Consider the following 22587-nt stretch of genomic DNA (forward strand, 5'->3'; position numbering starts at 1 on the left):
TAAAGTCTAAAGCTTCACTCGTACCTCCAGGAAGGATCTCTCCACCTGTTCAAACGGTGATTTCCAGAGAATCTCCCTCAGCTGTGGCTTTTGCACAATCCAATCTCACAGATCAGTATTTGCAGATGAGCCGGAGGGTCAGTATGAAATGGGTGAATCCTCAGGTGTCCGCTCTGTTGACGGGGAAATCACACAATGGTAACCGCACATATATATCTGTATATAAACTCACCACCTTGCTCAATTTTCCCAGGTTGTCTCCACATTGATAATATCTCGCAAAGATATCAAAGCTTCTTTCTTGAGACCGCATTTTCATCAATCAAACAATCAATATATTCAATTCAATTTATTCAGTTCAATTTATTCAGTTAAATTTATTCAATTAAATTCAATCAATTAGATTCAATCAATCAACAATTCAATCAATTATTCAATTTCAATTAATTCATCAATATTCATCAATAAATCAAATTAATCATTTTGGATGACTCCTTGCATAAGCCCTTTCCCCAATGATGTCAGGACAGGTCCATCCATTGACTGAGATCGAATCTCATCGGTCGTCCCCTCTGGTTCGTACCTCATGTCAATTGATGAATCACCGTCCTGTCCTAGGGTCATATCTGACATATTTCCCCATTTTGCCTGGTCTCCACAAATTTTCTTTGCAACCACTAAAGGCAACTCATCCTTCATTCGTGAGACAGCCAAAATGGATGGCAGATATTAAAGTTCATTGGGAAAAATATCTCATCATTTTTTTTTTTTAATAGTACCCAAATCTCTTGGCAATATAAATTTCGTAAAACTCCTGAAATAAGACTGTAAAATTCCTTCAATCATGCTAAATTTTGAAACTCCATCGCTTGTAACACCCACTTTATCCCATAGGGCTTGAAAGTTCTTTCCCAAGTTCATGCAATCATTCTGCATTTGAACCCTATGATATCATTCATAATAATCATCATGATTTTATAGTCATGGTCCTATCATAATCATCTGTTTAAAACGAACATTTCCTTTATCACCACAGCTATGTGGTATAATCAACAATAGAATAAAACTGTACATAGCAACAGGCTACCTCATGGCCACTTAGTATACCTATTGACAATAAGTCATAACAATATCGAATAATCATTGAACAATTCAAAAATCGCTTCCACTGCTCCAGCCGCAGCATTCGTCATTTTGTCTGCTCATCCGCATGACCAAAACGAAATAAAGGGAGCTCAACCATTACACAGCGCTTTTAATGGCGCATGCCATAGGACCTCAACGCAATTTCGACTCGGCCAGAAAACGAGCAAATTTTGCAGGATGTTAACTGGAATTAGTCGTGAAAATATATCCAAAATACACAAAAATACACACCCACACAAATAAACAACATTTATTCCGTTCAACAGAACAAACATTTCCTATATCATGACATGCATGTCCTCAAAATTATATGACCAAGAGAAAAAGTAAAACTAATTAAAAACTGCGGGCAGTGATGATCCGGGGACCATACCGCTCCATCCTGATTGGACGAGTGCGTGCTAGAGTCGTTAACAACGACAGTCCAGATCCGATTGTTCAAAATTTCAACTCAATCGATCGAAAAATGAACGCAGGGATGCATTTTAAAGGTGCAGTGGCACTAACTGAGTTGCCACGAATATGGCCACGAAATTGCCAATATGGCCATCACAAAATATTTTCCTTAATCAATTGGCTCATAGCATAACCAATCTGCAAGTATCTCATCCGAAGATGTATCTCTGAGGAATTTTAATTAAATAAGTCATTTATAAATCAACGAGTTAATTTATTAAATGATTAATCAATAAATCAAAATTTTTCTTGACAGCCACATCACTTGGTCAGTGTCATGTCCAAATATCAGCTTCCTTACTCAAAAGGTGCCTGAGTTAATGTAATGTAATTACTGTAATAAAATTACTGCAATTACTGTAATGATTACTGTAATTACTGTAATTACCGGAACTGTAATTACTGTAATTACCTCAGGTAATTACTGTAATGTAATTACTGTAATGTAATACGAAATGTAATTAATTAAATAAGTACTTCCTTAATCGCTAATAATTAAATAACTCGTGAATTCTTATCCGATTTACTTAACATTTGAGTGTCCCCAAAACGTTGGAGCAAAACGTTGCAACAACGAAAGTGAAACGTTGTAGCGACGTTGTGGAAACGTTAGCAAAACCCAACATTTGAATGTTCCCAAAACGTTGGAGCAAAACGTTGCAACAACGAAAGTGAAACGTTGTAGCGACGTTGTGGAAACGTTAGCAAAACCCAACATTTAAATGTTCCCAAAACGTTGGAGCAAAACGTTGCAACAACGAAAGTGAAACGTTGTGGCGACGTTGTGGAAACGTTAGCAAAACCCAACATTTAAATGTTCCCAAAACGTTGGAGCAAAACGTTGCAACAACGAAAGTGAAACGTTGTGGCGACGTTGTGGAAACGTTAGCAAAACCCAACATTTAAATGTTCCCAAAACGTTGGAGCAAAACGTTGCAACAACGAAAGTGAAACGTTGTAGCGACGTTGTGGAAACGTTAGCAAAACCCAACATTTAAATGTTCCCAAAACGTTGGAGCAAAACGTTGCAACAACGAAAGTGAAACGTTGTAGTGACGTTGTGGAAACGTTAGCAAAACCCAACATTTAAATGTTCCCAAAACGTTGGAGCAAAACGTTGCAGCAACGAAAGTGAAACGTTGTGGCGACGTTGTGGAAACGTCAGCAAACCACAACATTTGAATGTTCCCAAAACGTTCCAACAACAAATGATCACAAGTAATTATCACATTGCAATGACCTCTAAACATTCCTAAACCAATAAGCTAGTCTGGCGATGCCAAATACCCCACACCCCTGTCATCCCAGAAGTCACTGTTTGCCACAACCATTATTTGGAAGTCTTTTGCTGTCAAAACTCAATTTCTCTGCTGTCAAAGGCCCAAAACCCGGCCTCTGTGACTTCTCCGCCAATTGTCACTTTCTCTTGACAAAAACAAACATCTTCTATATTTATCCCATTAAAATCCCATTAAAATCCCATTAAAATCCCATATCTTGTCACCCTTTGCATTGTTGAAAACAATTAATTCCATAACTCAATATTACCTCACATCGTTACATCCTTACATCCTTACACCCACTTTTTGTCCACAAATCTTTTTTTAGAAGTGAAACAAAATTTGTCTGTACTTTGTCTCATAGAATCCACAGTTTCAGAGAGTAAACAGTTATATACTTTTTCATTATTTTTCCATTTAACTTGTTCAAAGAACGTTCATTTCGCAAAATCGAACCAACCACAACCTTCGCCATTAATATCTATTGTAAGCGTGCCGAATCAATAAGTATCACTTTTCCTATGAGCCTCGACCAGAGGGTGGTTGTTACTCACAAACACTCGTCGCTAGCTGTTCCATTGTCTGTTGATTTTCATTCTGCTGCCTATTTCCATTGAGCCATCAGAGTGGAATTTGGAATTTTTTTTTTCTCTGAGCTCATGAAAGTGGTGACAATGGGTGGTCTGCCATTGCTTTTCCACAAAAGCATCTTTCACCTTTCAATAAAATATTTGTACCAACCAAATCTGCGAGCATGGGGCGCAGAGAAAATACACAAAAAAAACAATAACCCTGCAGTAACAACTTCAACCTAGGTTGAGGGTTCACACAAACGCTTTGCTCCTCGCAAAGCGTCCGCCAATGGGAACTAAAGGGAGGGAGAAGGAGCGGGAGCAAGAGACAGGGTGCCGGAATGGACATGAGGGACAATGAGGGACAGTGAGGGAGTGTTGGTATGCAATTTTCATCCAATCGCCATCTTTCACAATAATTCTGGACCGGCATGAGGTGGCGTTGTCTGTCATGAATTTATTTGTTGATCGAACGAGTTTTAGGTGTTTCAGAAAATGGCGGGAAAAACATTTTTTCCTCCTCTCCTGTACCATTTGGAGCAAAACCATCATCATCCCAATCACCCATCATCCCAACTGTCCACCCATCCCTTTTTCCCTTGGACCCACGGCTTCTGGTCCTACACAATTTCGTTTAATTTATCTAAATCCCACTAGTCGTTCCAAAGATATGAGCACATTGGAATGGGGGAAAATATAAAAGTGCAATTTTCATCCAATTTGAATGAGAGAAAAATATCTGTATATAAAATTCCATTGCCCGCTGCCTTAATCGCACACCTTGAGCGGGCAGCTCAGGGGTACGTTTACAAGTGCTAAACAAATGTGCGTGTGCAAACAGGTGTACGCGCCCTAGTGTACGAATGTACGTGCCCTACAGACCTCGGAAAACAGATCGCCCCCATGGTGCACTTCATGGGTCGGTCCGTTCGCCGTGCTCCGTAGGGTTTTTTAATTATCATGTCAGAACTGGCACATTTTACTTAGACAGCGCAAAAATACATATTTTACAAAAATTGTTACACTCCTCGGATAAAATCGTTACGTACGCCTCCTTGCCAACACACGGTCCCAACTGCAGGCAAGCCTACAGACGCGCGTTTCTCAGTGACGCGTGTCAGACGAACTGGCGCATTTATTTACACAGCGAAAAAAACCCGTATTTACCACTGAACTATAACACTACGTGGAACGGACGGTGCCCGTGATCCGCTGAAGCCACCGACATGTATGGCGCCCCCTATCGTATGCACCCAGAAAAATGAATGCCCCCATAGCCTTTGTGGGTAGGTGTAAGTTTTCCAAGATAAATTTTGCCATTATTTTCATCGCAAGAACGTACTAAAAATATTGAATCCATGATTATCAATGTTACACACATGACTAATACTGTAATGTACACTGTACTTGCACAAAATACAAGGCAAAACATGGCTATCAAGGTCGAGTTTAGGTAATTTTGTGGCATACTGTCCATAATTCACACACAAAGCAAATTACAATAAACATGTCAAAAAAAATTAAAGGAAGTGTAGCACAACAAAGCGCTTAAATTGCATCATATACTTCATACATGTACACATACATAGATATAATAGTGAGTAAACATGCATAAATGTCCATGATAGGTACATGAACATTTTCTGTACAGTGTATACAGTAACAAATATGTTGCATTTCAGAAATGAGCTGATGAGAGTGAGGCAAGAACTTTCAACTGTAGTTATACAAATAACAAGGCAAATTACTGTACACAGTCAAGTGTCAAAGCTTCATACTATTAAAAAAATTACCAGTGACAATAATTTTCACTATCATTAAGATCATACATGTCTTTGAAATATCTGGATGTTGTATGCTAATAAAAAAAAAAATCCAATTTATTATCATTTTCTACATAATATAAAGTCCATGTCTACTGATGACGAAACAAAATTGTTTTGGCTAGGAGCTTCCTTACTTTGGGCCCGGTAGCAGCATCCGTTTTTACCCTTCCTAAGTGGTAGAGCTTGATCTGTCCATACCGTGATGCAATTTTCTTGATCAGGCTGTGAATGTGGTTGTTGTCAATTGTAGTATCAAACTGGTGACGGTGCAACTGAGGAAATAAGTTCATGTGGCTTGTGTTCTCCAGAACTGAGGAAGAGATAGCAGATGTCACTCCACGGCCTTGAGGAAGCTTTCCTTGAGTTATTCTTAGAAGTCGCTGGAAACATTTCTCTGTTTCTCTACATACAGATACTACGCTAGCTGATGGCCTCTGCAGCCTCCCGCGATCTTTCATGGTGACAAAGTCATGAGCATTGCCATCAGAAGATGACATTGCATTGGCACATTCCATACAGTCCATATGCAGCCTAAGAGATTTCACAATGTATCCACTGATGTAGTTGACAGCCGCATCCTTATATTCTGATAAGGGCTCAATATGTGGCATGTCACTGTAGTCATGATCTGTCTTGCTGGGTTGTCTGGGAATGAGATCATACTTTCGAGTAATGTTCATAGTTGTGACATCATTGACGCTCTCAGTGTGAAGAATGGCTGTGTCATCACGAAGAATACAGTTCCCAGTGCCATTTTTTATGTGATGTCTCATCAACAGGCGTTTGTATGCAGCTTTGAACTGTCTTGCAGTGGGGTTGTTGTTGAATCCTCCACGTGCTCTGAGGGCGGAAAAGAACAATTCAATGTGATCCTGAGAGAATTTATACGTTAGTAGGTATTTGAGTGGGGCATCGGTTGGTGCGACAAGTTCTTGATACATGTTTAAAATGCTTCTGATGCTAACAACGAAGCCAACAAAACCAGTCTTTCTTGGTCCTTCACACATTTTCCTACCAGATCCATCTTTGAGACCGAGAAGGAAGACTTCAGCATCATGCAATCGTTGTTGAATGGATGCATGGTTGTCCCCTTTCAATGGTGCTTTCAGCCCCCTTCCAAACGGATTTCTGCTGTTTAAAGCATCGAAGGCTGAATCAACATGCCGAAGAAACTCTATAGTTGCACTGCAGCCCTGGAATTGTGGAAGTTGAAGTTTTTCTTCGCAATATTGCAGAGCATCAGCAACACTGGCACTGAATATTTGTGCTGCCAGGTTCACTTTCATTTTCTGCGTTCTCCACTGAATGTGGGCATTTTTTACCTTGTTCCCAAGTCGGAGTCCTTCAGATCCTTGAAGTTTGTGAAGCTCTTCAATGTATGTCCATTTCACACTTTGACCATCCTGCGTTCTAAAAATCCCACCATCTGCAAATGAATTGCGAAGTAGTTTCAGCATATGGCAGACGTCAAGTATCACATATACGTGCACGGAAGGGTCAGCTGGGTGTGGAAATGAAGGATCCATTCCATTGATGTTCACGTTTGCTCCTAGTACCTTCATCATTGCAATATGGCAGGATGGTCCATCGCACGTTAATGACACAGCACGTACACCAATGTTATTCAGTCGCAACAGACATTCCAGAACCAAATTTGCCCTTTCTGCTCCCGTCATTCCATCTATGAGGAAATATGCTAATGGTATTTTCCAAGATTCATTCACTGAGACTGCCATGAGAACAAGGGCATCTTTAGCTAATGGGGTGGCATCATCTGTTGCACCATTTCCAACATCTACATAGCCATGATATTTGCCTTCAGCAAATTCCACATGCTTGTGAATAGACATCTCGTCCAACATCAAGGCGATGATAGTCTCCTTTCCAGTTTCTCTGTTTCTGGTCACTTTTCCTGCTAGTGAGGAGAATGCCTGTTTCGTGAAACCTGGATCACCATCAATCCTACTGTACCATCTCCGAAGTTGGCGTGGGTGGGGTATGCTCAAGTCAAAAGTTTTTCTGACATATTCATAAGCCTTTGCCGAGTAGAATTGTAGTGTGAGTGCAAAGGACTTCAGCTCCTCAGGATAAGCAGATGATCCCTTTCCCTTTTTGCATTCAACGATTCTTGTCATCAAATCTTTAGGTATGCCATCAATGGTGCCATCAAGCAAGTCCGCGCAATTGGTGGAAATCAGGTTTTCATTCCGTAGCTCATTGATGACACCTCTCAGGGTCTCTACCTTCCGCTTAAAACGGCGTGTTCGTTGATGCACTACTTTCATTTTCTTTTGACATATTTCCAGTCTCTCTATGGACTTATCTAACTTGTGCTTCAATTTCCTCGGAGAGTCCATTGTAGCATAATTGTGCTCAGCCAGCGGGTCAACAGGGGCATTTTGCTGTGGCAATGGGCAAGAATGAAGATCTGGTTCCCTTAAAGGTGGTGTAGAAATGCGGACTGCTGGGCATTTCCGGTTGTTCACTTTCTGAAACAAAAAACAAAAAACAAAATTTCAAAGGGTAATTCCATGCAAACAGTGATGTACATTGCAGAAGCTAATAATTAAAATTGCTGTAATCACTATAGGAACTAGTAAATTTCATAAATTAGTATTTTAATCACAAAGTACCAGAAGGTCTTACATTGGTTGCCCATTTGTGTGCACACAAACAAAATCAGAATTTCTGCCAGTGTGCATTAGCAGGTAACATAAATGTTCCCAAAATGTGATCTCTTTCAATACATTAGTTGTCTAAGAGACTAAGACAATCAAATAGACAATGTCATCAGATATAAAGATAAATTCTTTAAAACTATTTTATTGCAGCCGTCTAATGACAGGTGCCTCTTTTGGTGAAAATTGTCATCCCTTAAACAATGGCTTTATTCCAAAGTGTTACTAAAATTCATTATGAAATTTAATTTTGTTTTACACCTCACCAATTGCATCAATTATTTCTGATGTGAAGGATTGTCTTAGTACCTCAAAACCTGATCAAGACACACAATATCAAAGATGGAATCACATGTGACATATATACTGTACATGTCACAATGTACTCTACCTGTATTTCTTAGTCTAAGTTTGATATAATTATTAATAATAGAACAGTGTACACTCAGAGCAACTTGGATTTAAATGTACAGATGTGAATACAACATACCTTTTGGAGATGACGAGGGAGGTCAAATATTGTTGGCACAGCAGAATCACGGAGCTTTACACGCAGTCCAAACGTGTGGAAGCTTTGTGCTGTGAAGTGCTTGGAGCATAGCACAGACCTGGCTGTTGGCATCCATCTGTCCCTCCGCATGTTTATCAGCCATTGCCTCAACCGATCTGGGTTGCATCGTGGAAACCTGAAAAAAAAAGTGATTACATGTAAGTGACAAAAGGGTGACAAGGGAAAAAAATGGAAAAAAATTGGCGTTTCCTTACCTGTGAAATGTCAACCCTTTCTCGCGATTTTCACGAACATCTCGATTCGTGCAGTTGATTGCAGAACAGGATGGCATTCTGTTTTACTCTAGTATCATGTCACCGAAGTGAAACAACTAAGAACAAATGTGCAATTATGAAAGAAATCTCTATATAAATCTTGCAAGATGTGTACGTCGTTCAATCACAGCGATACAAAAGCAATACGCTTTTTGCGTGACTAAATCCCATAATGCATTGCGATCCCGTGGCTTCATGTAAAACTCACTGCCTATGGGCCTTTTGTGTGTGTGTTCGCAGACTGTCCGTTCCACGTAGTGTTATAGTTCAGTGGTATTTACAGATCGCTAGAGAAAAAAAAAAACACGAATAATAGATAAAACCGTTTGTCAATGTTCCATCCGTGACTTTGTCCGCTCATTCACTTTTCCTGATTCGCATCAAGGATCTCCATCATCAGACAGCGTACTTAATTCCGCATTTTAATGAGAATTCAACAGGATTTTACGACTCAAAGGAAAAAGAACGAGCAGACCTTTTGCAGGACGATCGTTACAAAAATCGTTACATTTTTTTTTTTTTTTTTTTTTTTTTTTTTTTTTGTATACAAGATCGAGGCTCGTGAAAGAGCAAACATTAATCACACAAAAAGACAAACCGACACACAAAACACAAAAAACAAGGGGAGCGGCAGACAAGATGGGGAGAGAGGGGGGAGGACACAAAAGAGAGGGGGAAGAAGGGGCAGGACACAAACACAACATTTGAGAGCAGGGACATCGGGGAGGACTTGGGGGGAGGTGGGAGAGGATTAAAACATATGAACACTGCAAGGACTCTGGGGTGAAATTACCGGGTGTAGAAAAGATCAAGGTTTTCGATGGGGGAAGATAAGAGATGGTGGTGAACAGCTGTTTTAAAGACCTGGAGGGAGGAGTAGGATTGAAGGGAGTGGGGGAGTTTGTTCCAGAGGCGGGAGAAAAGGGGAATGAAAGAGTGAAGGTGAGCAGAGAGCCTAGACTTTGGCAGTTTAACCATAAGAGGGTTGCAGGCAGATCTTGTGCGACCTGAAGGAATATTGGGGGGACAGAGCACAGAGAGAGCTGGGGGAGAAAGGCCGGAGAGGAGTCGGTAGAAGACAGAAAGACCACCAACCTGCCTGCGGTGAGTGAGTGAAAGGCCCTCGGCGTTGACTACATCGCAGGAGATTCCAATGATTCTGAAAGCTTTGGCCTCAACAGCGTGAAGCCGAGCAAGGTGTGAGGCAGGAGCACCAGCCCAGAGGGGGGAACAGTATTCCATTGAGCTGCGGATGAAAGCCTTGTATGTGGTGAGGAGCTCAGGTGTGCCAAGGAAGGACTTCGCACGACGGAGGATGCCCAGTCGGCGACTGGCTTTGGAGGCCAGCTTGGAAATGTGGTTTTCCCAAGAAAGATCATGGCAGATAGTGAGACCCAAAAGCTTGAGCGACAGAACTTCTTGGAGAGGATTGTTGAGAAAGTAGATGGGAGGGTTGTCCAGTCGGTCCTTTCGGAGAGACATTGTAAGAGTGTGAGATTTGTCAGGATTGAAAGACATGTTCCACTTGTTTGACCAGTCTGTGATTTTGTCCAGGTCTGCAGAGAGTGAGGAGGCTGCAGACTGCTGATCTGAGGGATGAGGAATGGAGCGACAGAGAGTAGAGTCGTCAGCAAAGAGATAGAGAGGATTTTCAAGAGAGTCAGAGAGATCATTGATGAAGACCAGAAAAAGCACAGGGCCCAGAACACTACCTTGGGGAACTCCAGCCTGAACAGGAAGAGGAGATGAGAGAAACCCATTCAGGGCCACACGTTGACTACGACCAGAGAGGAAGTCCGCCAGCCATGCGTGGAGATTTCCATGGATACCAAAGGAGGAGAGTTTGGAGAGCAGAGCAGGGTGCCAGACCGTATCGAAGGCACGTGAAATGTCAAGGGAGACAGCTCTAATTTCCTGTTTGGCGTTGAGGACCTCCATCCATTGTTGAGAAAGCAGAAGCAGCATGTCCAGAGTAGAGTGACCAGGTCTGAAACCAAATTGATGATCAGAGATCAAGCCATTGGAGAAGAGGAAAGATTTAATATCTGAAGCAATGATGGATTCCATGACTTTGCAGATAATTGGGAGAAGGCTGATTGGTCTGTAGTTGCTGGGATCTGTTTTTGCACCTTTTTTGTGCAAAGCGGTGATGTTGGCAGATTTCCAAGCAGATGGCAGATGACCTTGAGCAAAAGAGAGGGTGAAGAGAACAGAAAGAGGGAGTGAAAGAGCAGAAGAACATGATTTTAGGACCCGTGGGCTGATGCCGTCAGGACCAGTTGCAGAATCAGAGTCGAGGGTTGACAGAAACTTTTCCACCTTGTCAGGAGGAAAGGACACAGAGTCCAGGAGCAGCTGGGTACGACTGGGTATGGTGGGTACAGAGAGGGATGGGTTTGGGACACAAGATTTAGAGGCAAACACAGAGTTGAGGCATTCAGCTTTTTCACGTGCGGAGTCAGCCGTTAAGCCGTTTGAGGTGAGGGAGGGGATGGAGGGGGAACAAACACCAGAAACAGATTTGACCAGACGCCACCAGGATTTGGAAGAGGGAGACAGATAAGAGAGTTCGGTCTTGAGAATGGTGAGATATTGTTTCCTGGCTCTCCTGAGGGTGGACACACACTTGTTTCGGGCTTTGTGAAAGGAAATGAGATTTCCTTCCGTTGGATTTGCTTTCCAGGAGACGAAAGCAAGTTGTTTCAGGGCAACAGCCTCACCACAAGATTCCGTGTACCATGGATGGGAGGAAGGGTATGACAACTGAAGACGAGATGGTATAAATCTGTGCATGAGAGAGAGCAATTTACTTTGAAAGAATTCCCAGGATGAGTTGATGTCAGAGGCGGTAGAGATGGGAGACCAGTCCAGATGATTGATGGCTGCTTGAAGACCGTGCCAGTTGGCCTGAGTGAAATGCCAGACTCGTCGACGCTGAGGAGGCTCTCTGAGAATGGTCAGAGAGATGTCCACTTTGACAAGCACATGATCAGATGAGCCGATTGGAGCAGAAGAAGAGCAGCAGACATTTTCAGGGAAGTTTGTCATAACCAAATCCAGAAGAGAAGATGCTCCGTTGACTGAGATCCGGGTCGGGAAATTGACAGATTGTGTCAGTCCCAGTGAGTCGCAGAAGTCCTTTGCTGAAGAGCCATGGCTGGTGAGAGAGGTACCCACACCCAGGCAACTGGCATGGTGACAATTGAAATCACCACATATGAGGAAGAGAGAGTTGGGATGGGTAGATAGAAGTTGGTCCATATTATCAGACAGTGAGATGTAGATGGAGTCATCGCTGATTGGTGGACGGTACAACACACATATGAACAAAAGGTGGGAGCGAAGGGGAAGCCGTAGCCAAAGGTATTCCTGGGGGTGAGGTGGAGAGAGGGCAGTGGAGGGCGAGTGAGGAAGAGAGTTTTTAGACAGCCACACGACATACGACACACGACATATATTAAAGTATTTATAATGTCGACAAAAATCATATCTTAATTCTTACAAAATTTGGTTCTTTGAATAAATCACAGCACCGGGAGTCCCGCTCCAATGGATCTTTTGTGTTTATTCAGCACCCTAGTAATTGGTTCTTTGTGTACTAATTAATTACACAGCACCCAGGCCCCACTCATATGGATCTTTTGTGCAGCGCTGCACAGCACCTGAGCAAAAGGGGTCTCATCTACATTTTCCTTCTGAGGGCTATCCTGCACCAATAGTGCGGGGAAGAAGCCCAAACACCACTTTCTCCATATACTGTACATACAAAATAACTATACACAGGTTCGTATATCATAATGGTCAATCCACAAGAAGCCATGCTTACCTTGGCGACCTTGTCGATGTCCACTTGATCCACGTACGGTAGCCACCAAGTTGTTGGAGAATGTGTTAAGACCCAGGAGACTCCAATATGACCGAAACAGCTTTATAAAGTAAGGATTTATTATCATTTGGTAAGTCACTTGTTTCAATTCAATAATTACTACAATAGCTAAACGGATTGTTAATTCAAGTCGTTGGTTCTTCTTCTTCGGCCGGTCCTCTCTCAGCGCTGTTCACAGGGTTCCGTTCCGTTCCGTAGGTCAGAGCTTCTGGTGACGAGTCTCCTGACTCATCGTTTGCTCTGGTTTTTATTGGCCTTGTCGCGCTAATCCTTTCTCCGCTAATGCCCCGAGGTCATGCATGCACCGAGTCCTGGCATCAGCTCGCTCCCCTCCTGCTGCGAGTTCCGTTTACCAAACGATAGGGGGGTGCTCCAGCCTGGGGCTGTGACCAGGTGGACAAGAGATTACCATGTTCGTGCACATTCTTGGCATCCATTTACGAAATCGTTACCAGTCTTTAATCAATGAGTTACCAGTGCCAATCAATAAGTTACACTGAGTTACACTTCCACAAGTGAATGGAGTATGGAATAGATGGCATGGAATGAATGGAGTACGGAATGGATGGTGTGGGGTGAGTATGGTGGAATATGTGGAGTGGAGTGGTTGGTGCGAAAGGAGTGGATGGGGAGGATAGACCCCTTCACGAGTACCCGGGCAGGGTAGTTTAAAAGTTATGTAGAGGGAGTAGGTAAATTGTGGTTGGATATTGGCAGCTGTGGTGCGTGTAGTTGCACAGGAGTGTTGTGTTGGGTGCATTAGTAGAGTAAATTGGCTGGGCATGTGGCCTGTTAGTACGTGTGGTTAAATGGGCACTCCGCCACTGTTAGTCTGTCGGCCAGGTGAGGCCGCAGGTAGGCTCTGGAAAACCAGTAGAGTTCAATGGGGCCCGATGATCTGGAGGACGGACATGGGTAGCCCGACGCCAGAGAGGGCGGTAGTGGGGTGAGAGCACCAGAGGGCCTTCCCCAGGTAGGTTAGGGTGAGGAGCAGGTAAGCTGGGGAGACAACTGCAGTGGCGGAGGTGTGCAGATGAGCGGACCTGCTGGGAGCGCCACACGACCCAGCCCGGAAATTGTGCGAGGGCACAGGGAGTAGGATCGGGGGAGTGAGACCCCAAATTGGTGAGCACCACAGTATGTTCAATGGGAGTTCGGTTCTTAGAACCACATAGAGTAAAAGATGGCCAATGGGTTGGCAGGGAAAGACCCCAGGTAGTGTAAAGTGTGTTAAAGTCATTTAGAGTATAGTTAGGATTGGAAGTCTCTTCGCACCATCCGCATCCACTCACTAAGGTGGCAGGACTCCACACCACCGGTTTTGTGCAAATGTCTGGTATGTAAGACGCATCATAATGTGGGGGTGACATTGCGCTCATTGTTCCATCTCTTCCTCCTTATGAGGGATTGATGGTAAATTTGGAATAGAGGGATTAAGGAGAAATTGGGATTGATGATGAATGTGGTATAGAGGGGAGATATGGGGAAGACAGGACGTTAGCGACGGCTTTGTAAATTGTGTAAATACGGGGTAAGGGCAAGGGTAGATTAGGTGATGGGGGGGATGTACGGTAGGGACGAGCTTTCTCGGCTCGCTCTCCTGCGCACCTCACCTCTGCATTACCTTGTGTTGACGTGTACCCTTGCGATCTTGCCCCGCTGCTTGCTTGTCCTCCTTCCCCCACTCATGGATTTGTTTCTTTTGGGCCCGGGGGGAGTGCGCATGTGTCCACAGTTGTGTGCCCGCGCCCTCGCTGCTGCCTGTCTGGACCGGCACCCCACTTATGGACCGCACATCTTGCGGTCTAGCACCATGTGGACCACAGGTTTGTGGCCGAGCACCACATTTATGGACCCCACGTTTTGGGGCCTGGCATCGCTGCTGGGAATCTTGCTTGCGGACCACGGTCACAGTGGCACCTATGCCAAGCAGGTGAACCACCTTTAGTTGGCCCCTGCTGGCCCTAATTTTAAAAAGTGGACGTGGTTTTGTGCCTTTTTTAGATTTCAAGTAGGCCGCAAGCAAAGAAGTCACCCAGAACCATCGGCCCAGCAGCCATCGGCCCACCCGAGAAGACGTCGGATGCCATTGACATTGACATTGATTATAAGTGCATGACTGTGCACCGGATGGTGCTTTTGGTGCTTTTTGTGCATTTTGGTGCTTTGGTGCTTATTGGTGCTTATTGGTGCTGGTGGTATCGGTGCAGTGCAGTGCATGCCTTTCCTCTTCTCAAAAGATCTTCTTTTTGTTTCCCAAAAGACAGGTCCTGGGTTCGCGTTGTAAATACCAAATAGTGTCTTTGTAAATAATGCTCCCCACCGTCAATGTTTAGTTTGAGAATTCTGTAATTCGGTTATTCTGTGGGCGTGAGTCTGATAGATAGAATGCAATGCAGCGGGCGGGACATACTTAGTTGTTTTTAAAATGTCGCACTCAGGGTGAAGTTAATAGTAGAGGGTTACCACACCTGAGTGTCACACTAAGTTAAAGTTCTGTCGGGCCGGGACGGCCCTGGACGTAATGAGGGTGCAGTGTTGTGGTTTTTAGAACCCTCCACTTGGTAAATATTTGTAATATTCCCTTATAAATAAGACCCTGTAAATATTCCCATTTTTGGTATAAAAGGTCAAAGGTCGCACCCTAGTTAGGCCACGAGCAACACGTAGCACACCATAGGTTTCTCCTTTAGTTATTTCATTAGTATGTGTTTCAGGTAAGGATCTGTTCCCAATAGTTGAATCTGCGTTGTATTAATTAAATAAGAGTAGGTCCCCTTGTCAATTCATATTGCGGCGTAGTCTTCTTCCAAATTGTGTTCCTTGGCTTGCCAGTAGCGTTCGCTGCCTGGCTCAAGCCGCCATTGAACATGCGGTCGGCTCGAGGAAAGAAGGGGCGGAGCCACGGGAAGAGGTGTGGCCTCGCCCACGAGCCGTCGAGGGTGGAGCCAGTGAGCCCTCGCTGACCAACCAGGGCTGAGGTGAGCTCGTTAATAGGCGTGGCTCGATGAAGCGCGGCTTGATTTCTAAGCGGGTTATAAAAGTGCAAGCGCCAAGCCCTCTCAGAGAGATGCGCCAGGGAGAGAGAAGGAGTCAAACCAAAGGAGATGCGCGAGGGGGGGGGCCATTGATGAAGAACTGTGCAGGGGACCGTTGCGATTGAGAGAACAGTGCAGAGACGGCGGATGATAAGAACACTGTGCAGAGGATCGCTTGGAACGATCGTTTGATACGAACTGCCGTTTGGTTTGAGAGCGTTCGGCACGCGATACGCACGCAGCATCCCCGCCCCTCGCGTATGTAAGGTCCGGTCGTGCGCCAACAACACGCGAAGCTGCCTGCCATTCTTCACGGCGGACCCAGAGCCTGGAACCATCTGCTTGGACCCTTCTCTTCCTTCCCACCACCACCACCCCATGCGTGTAAGTGTGTTTGTATTGTACTGGGCGTGTGATAATATAAGACTGTTTAAGGCTGCCCTGTGTCACTGCTTCTTCTTCTTCTTCTTATTGTTCTTCTTCTTCTTGTATATTCCCTTCTTTCATTTCCTCTTCGGGTTTCTTGTAAATAATTAATAAATTATATTTGTTCTTGCTTTCCTTTGGTTCCTCTCATCCGATCGCTTGCGTCCTGTCCCAAATTGAATATCGGTGGCACGATATAGGAATCGCTATAATCGGGTTTAGACTGCCGCTAACGGCTCGAGCTTCGGATTGCTAAACCGCTCGGCAACAATGCATCTTGTCCATGGCTCGGGCAGAAGTATCGCCCTGCTTCCGACCGGAAGGAGCGCTGTATCTTCTAGGACTCGGATGGCCAGCTTAATAAACGAGAGGATTAAACCCCCCTCGGGAAGGGGAGCGCCGTAATCTAAGATCCGCAACAATATTATACTTCACCCATTGTGGTCTATCTGTAAGAAAGTTGTGAATTGATCTTGAAAGTCGAGGTACAACATTTAGTTTCAGTAATTTGTCAATTAATATGTGTGGTACGATGGTATTGAAAGCATTCGAGCAACCAAAAAATAATGATTTTACAATGGAGTTCAGAGTATCAATAATCTATATGATGGTACAATCTTTGGAGATAATCAAGCAGAGCATCCTCCACACCTCGATTTCCAATCTTTGGAGATAAACAAGCAGAGCATCCTCCACACCTCCATTTCCAATATTTGGAGATAAACAAGCAGAGCATTCTCGACACCTCGATTTATAATCTATGGAGACAAACAAGCAGAGCATCCTCCACAACTCGATTTATAATCTATGGAGATAAACAAGCAGAGCGTCCTCCACACCCCAATTTCTAATCTTTGGAGATAAACAAGCAGAGCATCCTCCACACCCCAATTTCTAATCTTTGGAGATAAACAAGCAGCGCTTCCTCCACACCTCGATTTCTAATCTTTGGAGATAAACAAGCAGAGCATCCTCCACACCTCAATTTCTAATATTTGGAGATAAACATGCAGAGCTTCCTCCACATCTCGATTTCCAATCTTTGGAGATAAACAAGCAGGGCATCCTCCACACCTCGATTTCTAATCTTTGGAGATAAACATGCAGAGCTTCCTCCACACCTCAATTTCTAATCTTTGGGGATAAACAAGCAGAGCATCCTCAACACATCGATTTCCAATCTTTGGAGATAAACAAGCAGAGCATCCTCCACACCTCAATTTCTAATCTTTGGAGATAAACAAGCAGAGCATCCTCCACACCTCGATTTCCAATCTTTGGAGATAAACAAGCAGAGCTTCCTCCACACCTCGATTTCCAATCTTTGGAGATAAACAAGCAGAGCGTCCTCCACACCTCGATTTCTAATCTTTGGAGATAAACAAGCAGAGCTTCCTCCACACCTCGATTTCTAATCTTTGGAGATAAACAAGCAGAGCTTCCTCCACACCTCGATTTCCAATCTTTGGAGATAAACAAGCAGAGCTTCCTCCACACCTCGATTTCTAATCTTTGGAGATAAACAAGCAGAGCTTCCTCCACACCTCGATTTCTAATCTTTGGAGATAAACAAGCAGAGCTTCCTCCACACCTCGATTTCTAATCTTTGGAGATAAACAAGCAGAGCTTCCTCCACACCTCGATTTATAATCTATGGAGATAAGCAAGCAGAGCATCCAACACACCTCAATTTCTAATCTTTGGAGATAAACAAGCAGAGCATCCTCCACACCTCGATTTATAATCTTTGGAGATAAACAAGCAGAGCGTCCTCCACACCTCGATATATAATCTATTGAGATAAACAAGCAGCGCATCCTCCACACCTCGATTTATAATATATGGAGAAAAACAAGCAGCGCATCCTCCACACCTCGATTTATATAATCTATTGAGATAAACAAGCAGAGCATCCTCCACACCTCGATTTATAATCTATGGAGATAAACAAGCAGAGCATCCTCCACACCTCGATTTATAATCTATGGAGATAAACAAGCAGAGCATCCTCCACACCTCGATTTATAATCTATGGAGATAAACAAGCAGAGCATCCTCCAAACCTCGATTTACAATCTTTGGAGACAAACAAGGAGGGCATCCTCCACACCCGATTTCCAATCTTTGGAGATAAACAAGCAGCGCATCCTCCACACCTCGATTTATAATCTATAGAGATAAAGAAGCAGCACATCCTCCACACCCGATTTCCAATCTTTGGAGATAAACAAGCAGAGCATCCTCCACACCTTGATTTCCAATCTATGGCGATAAACAAGCAGAGCTTCCTCCACACCTCGATTTCCAATCTTTGGAGATAAACAAGCAGAGCATCCTCCACACCTCGATTTCCAATCTATGGAGATAAACAAGCAGAGCATCCTCCACACCTCGATTTCCAATCTATGGCGATAAACAAGCAGAGCATCCTCCACACCTCGATTTATAAAGCTATGGAGATAAGCAAGCAGAGCATCCTCCACACCTCGATTTCCAATCTTTGGAGATAAACAAGCAGAGCATCCTCCACACCTCGATTTCCAATCTATGGCGATAAACAAGCAGAGCATCCTCCACACCTCAATTTATAAATCTATGGAGATAAACAAGCAGAGCATCCTCCACACCTCGATTTCCAATCTTTGGAGATAAACAAGCAGAGCATCCTCCACACCTCGATTTCTAATCTATGGAGATAAACAAGCAGAGCATCCTCCACACCTCGATTTCCAATCTTTGGAGACAAACAAGCAGAGCATCCGCCAACACCTCGATTTCCAATCTTTGGAGATAAACAAGCAGAGCATCCTCCACACCTCGATTTATAATCTAAGCTCTAAGGAGACAAACAAGCAGAGCATCCTCCACACCTCGATTTATAATCTAATCTCTAAGGACACAAACAAGCAGAGCTTCCTCCACATCTCGATTTATAATCTTTGGAAACAAACAAGCAGCGCATCCTCCACACCTCAATTTCTAATCTATGGAGACAAACAAGCAGGGCATCCTCCACACCTCAATTTCTAATCTATGGAGACAAACAAGCAGAACATCCTCCACACCTCAATTTCTAATCTATGGAGACAAACAAGCAGAGCATCCTCCACACCTCAATTTCTAAGCTATGGAGACAAACAAGCAGAGCATCCTCCACACCTCAATTTCTAATCTATGGAGACAAACAAGCAGAGCATCCTCTACACCTCGATTTCCTATCTTTGGAGATAAACAAGCAGCGCATCCTCCACACCTCGATTTCTAATCTAAGCTCCAAGGAGACAAACAAGCAGAGCTTCCTCCACATCTCGATTTATAATCTTTGGAAACAAACAAGCAGCGCATCCTCCACACCTCAATTTCTAATCTATGGAGACAAACAAGCAGGGCATCCTCCACACCTCAATTTCTAATCTATGAAGACAAACGAAGCAGAGCATCCTCCACACCTCAATTTCTAATCTCTGGAGACAAACAAGCAGAGCATCCTCCACACCTCAATTTCTAATCTCTGGAGACAAACAAGCAGAGCACCCTCCACACCTCAATTTCTAATCTCTGGAGACAAACAAGCAGAGCATCCTCCACACTTCGATTTCTAATCTTTGGAGACAAACAGGTAACGCATCCTCCACACCTCCATTTCTAATCTCTGGAGAAAAACAAGCAGAGAATCCTCCACACTTCGATTTCTAATCTTTGGAGACAAACAGGTAGCGCATCCGCCACACCTCAATTTCTAATCTATGGAGACAAACAAGCAGAGCATCCTCCACACCTCGATTTATAATCTTTGGAGACAAACAAGCAGAGCATCCTCCACACCTCGATTTATAATCTATGGAGATAAACAAGCAGAGCTTCCTCAACATCTCGATTTATAAATCTATGGAGAAAAACAATCAGAGCATCCTCCACACCTCGATTTCCAATCTTTGGAGATAAACAAGCAGAGCTTCCTCCACACCTCGATTTATAATCTGTGGAGATAAACAAGCAGAGCTTCCTCCACACCTCGATTTATAATCTATGGAGATAAACAAGCAGAGCTTCCTCAACATCTCGATTTATAAATCTATGGAGAAAAACAATCAGAGCATCCTCCACACCTCGATTTCCAATCTTTGGAGATAAACAAGCAGAGCTTCCTCCACACCTCGATTTATAATCTGTGGAGATAAACAAGCAGAGCTTCCTCCACACCTCGATTTATAATCTATGGAGATAAACAAGCAGAGCTTCCTCCACACCTCGATTTCTAATCTATGGAGATAAACAAGCAACGCATCCTCCACAGCTCAATTTCTAATCCATGGAGACAAACAAGCAGCGCATCCTCCACACCTCAATTTCTAATCTTCGGAGACAAACAAGCAGAGCATCCTCCACATCTCGATTTATAATCTTTGGAAACAAACAAGCAGCGCATCCTCCACACCTCAATTTCTAATCTATGGAGACAAACAAGCAGAACCATCCTCCACACCTCAATTTCTAATCTATGGAGACAAACAAGCAGAACATCCTCCACACCTCAATTTCTAATCTCTGGGGACAAACAAGCAGAGCATCCTCCACACCTCAATTTCTAATCTATGGAGACAAACAAGCAGAACATCCTCCACACCTCAATTTCTAATCTCTGGAGACAAACAAGCAGAGCATCCTCCACACCTCGATTTATAATCTGTGGAGATAAACAAGCAGAGCATCCTCCACACCTCAATTTCTAATCTCTGGAGACAAACAAGCAGAGCATCCTCCACACCTCAATTTCTAATCTATGGAGACAAACAAGCAGAACATCCTCCACACCTCAATTTCTAATCTATGGAGATAAACAAGCAGAGCATCCTCCAAACCTCGATTTACAATCTTTGGAGACAAACAAGGAGGGCATCCTCCACACCCGATTTCCAATCTTTGGAGATAAACAAGCAGCGCATCCTCCACACCTCGATTTATAATCTATAGAGATAAAGAAGCAGCACATCCTCCACACCCGATTTCCAATCTTTGGAGATAAACAAGCAGAGCATCCTCCACACCTTGATTTCCAATCTATGGCGATAAACAAGCAGAGCTTCCTCCACACCTCGATTTCCAATCTTTGGAGATAAACAAGCAGAGCATCCTCCACACCTCGATTTCCAATCTATGGAGATAAACAAGCAGAGCATCCTCCACACCTCGATTTCCAATCTATGGCGATAAACAAGCAGAGCATCCTCCACACCTCGATTTATAAAGCTATGGAGATAAACAAGCAGAGCATCCTCCACACCTCGATTTCCAATCTTTGGAGATAAACAAGCAGAGCATCCTCCACACCTCGATTTCCAATCTATGGCGATAAACAAGCAGATCATCCTCCACACCTCGATTTCCAATCTTTGGAGATAAACAAGCAGAGCATCCTCCACACCTCGATTTCTAATCTATGGAGATAAACAAGCAGAGCATCCTCCACACCTCGATTTCCAATCTTTGGAGACAAACAAGCAGAGCATCCGCCAACACCTCGATTTCCAATCTTTGGAGATAAACAAGCAGAGCATCCTCCACACCTCGATTTATAATCTAAGCTCTAAGGAGACAAACAAGCAGAGCATCCTCCACACCTCGATTTATAATCTAATCTCTAAGGACACAAACAAGCAGAGCTTCCTCCACATCTCGATTTATAATCTTTGGAAACAAACAAGCAGCGCATCCTCCACACCTCAATTTCTAATCTATGGAGACAAACAAGCAGGGCATCCTCCACACCTCAATTTCTAATCTATGGAGACAAACAAGCAGAACATCCTCCACACCTCAATTTCTAATCTATGGAGACAAACAAGCAGAGCATCCTCCACACCTCAATTTCTAAGCTATGGAGACAAACAAGCAGAGCATCCTCCACACCTCAATTTCTAATCTATGGAGACAAACAAGCAGAGCATCCTCTACACCTCGATTTCCTATCTTTGGAGATAAACAAGCAGCGCATCCTCCACACCTCGATTTCTAATCTAAGCTCCAAGGAGACAAACAAGCAGAGCTTCCTCCACATCTCGATTTATAATCTTTGGAAACAAACAAGCAGCGCATCCTCCACACCTCAATTTCTAATCTATGGAGACAAACAAGCAGGGCATCCTCCACACCTCAATTTCTAATCTATGAAGACAAACGAAGCAAAGCATCCTCCACACCTCAATTTCTAATCTCTGGAGACAAACAAGCAGAGCATCCTCCACACCTCAATTTCTAATCTCTGGAGACAAACAAGCAGAGCACCCTCCACACCTCAATTTCTAATCTCTGGAGACAAACAAGCAGAGCATCCTCCACACTTCGATTTCTAATCTTTGGAGACAAACAGGTAACGCATCCTCCACACCTCGATTTCTAATCTATGGAGATAAACAAGCAGAGCATCCTCCACACTTCGATTTCTAATCTTTGG

This window comes from Myxine glutinosa, chromosome 9 (genome assembly GCF_964187855.1).
Source record: "Myxine glutinosa chromosome 9, kmMyxGlut1.1, whole genome shotgun sequence".
NCBI lineage: Eukaryota > Metazoa > Chordata > Myxini > Myxiniformes > Myxinidae > Myxine > Myxine glutinosa.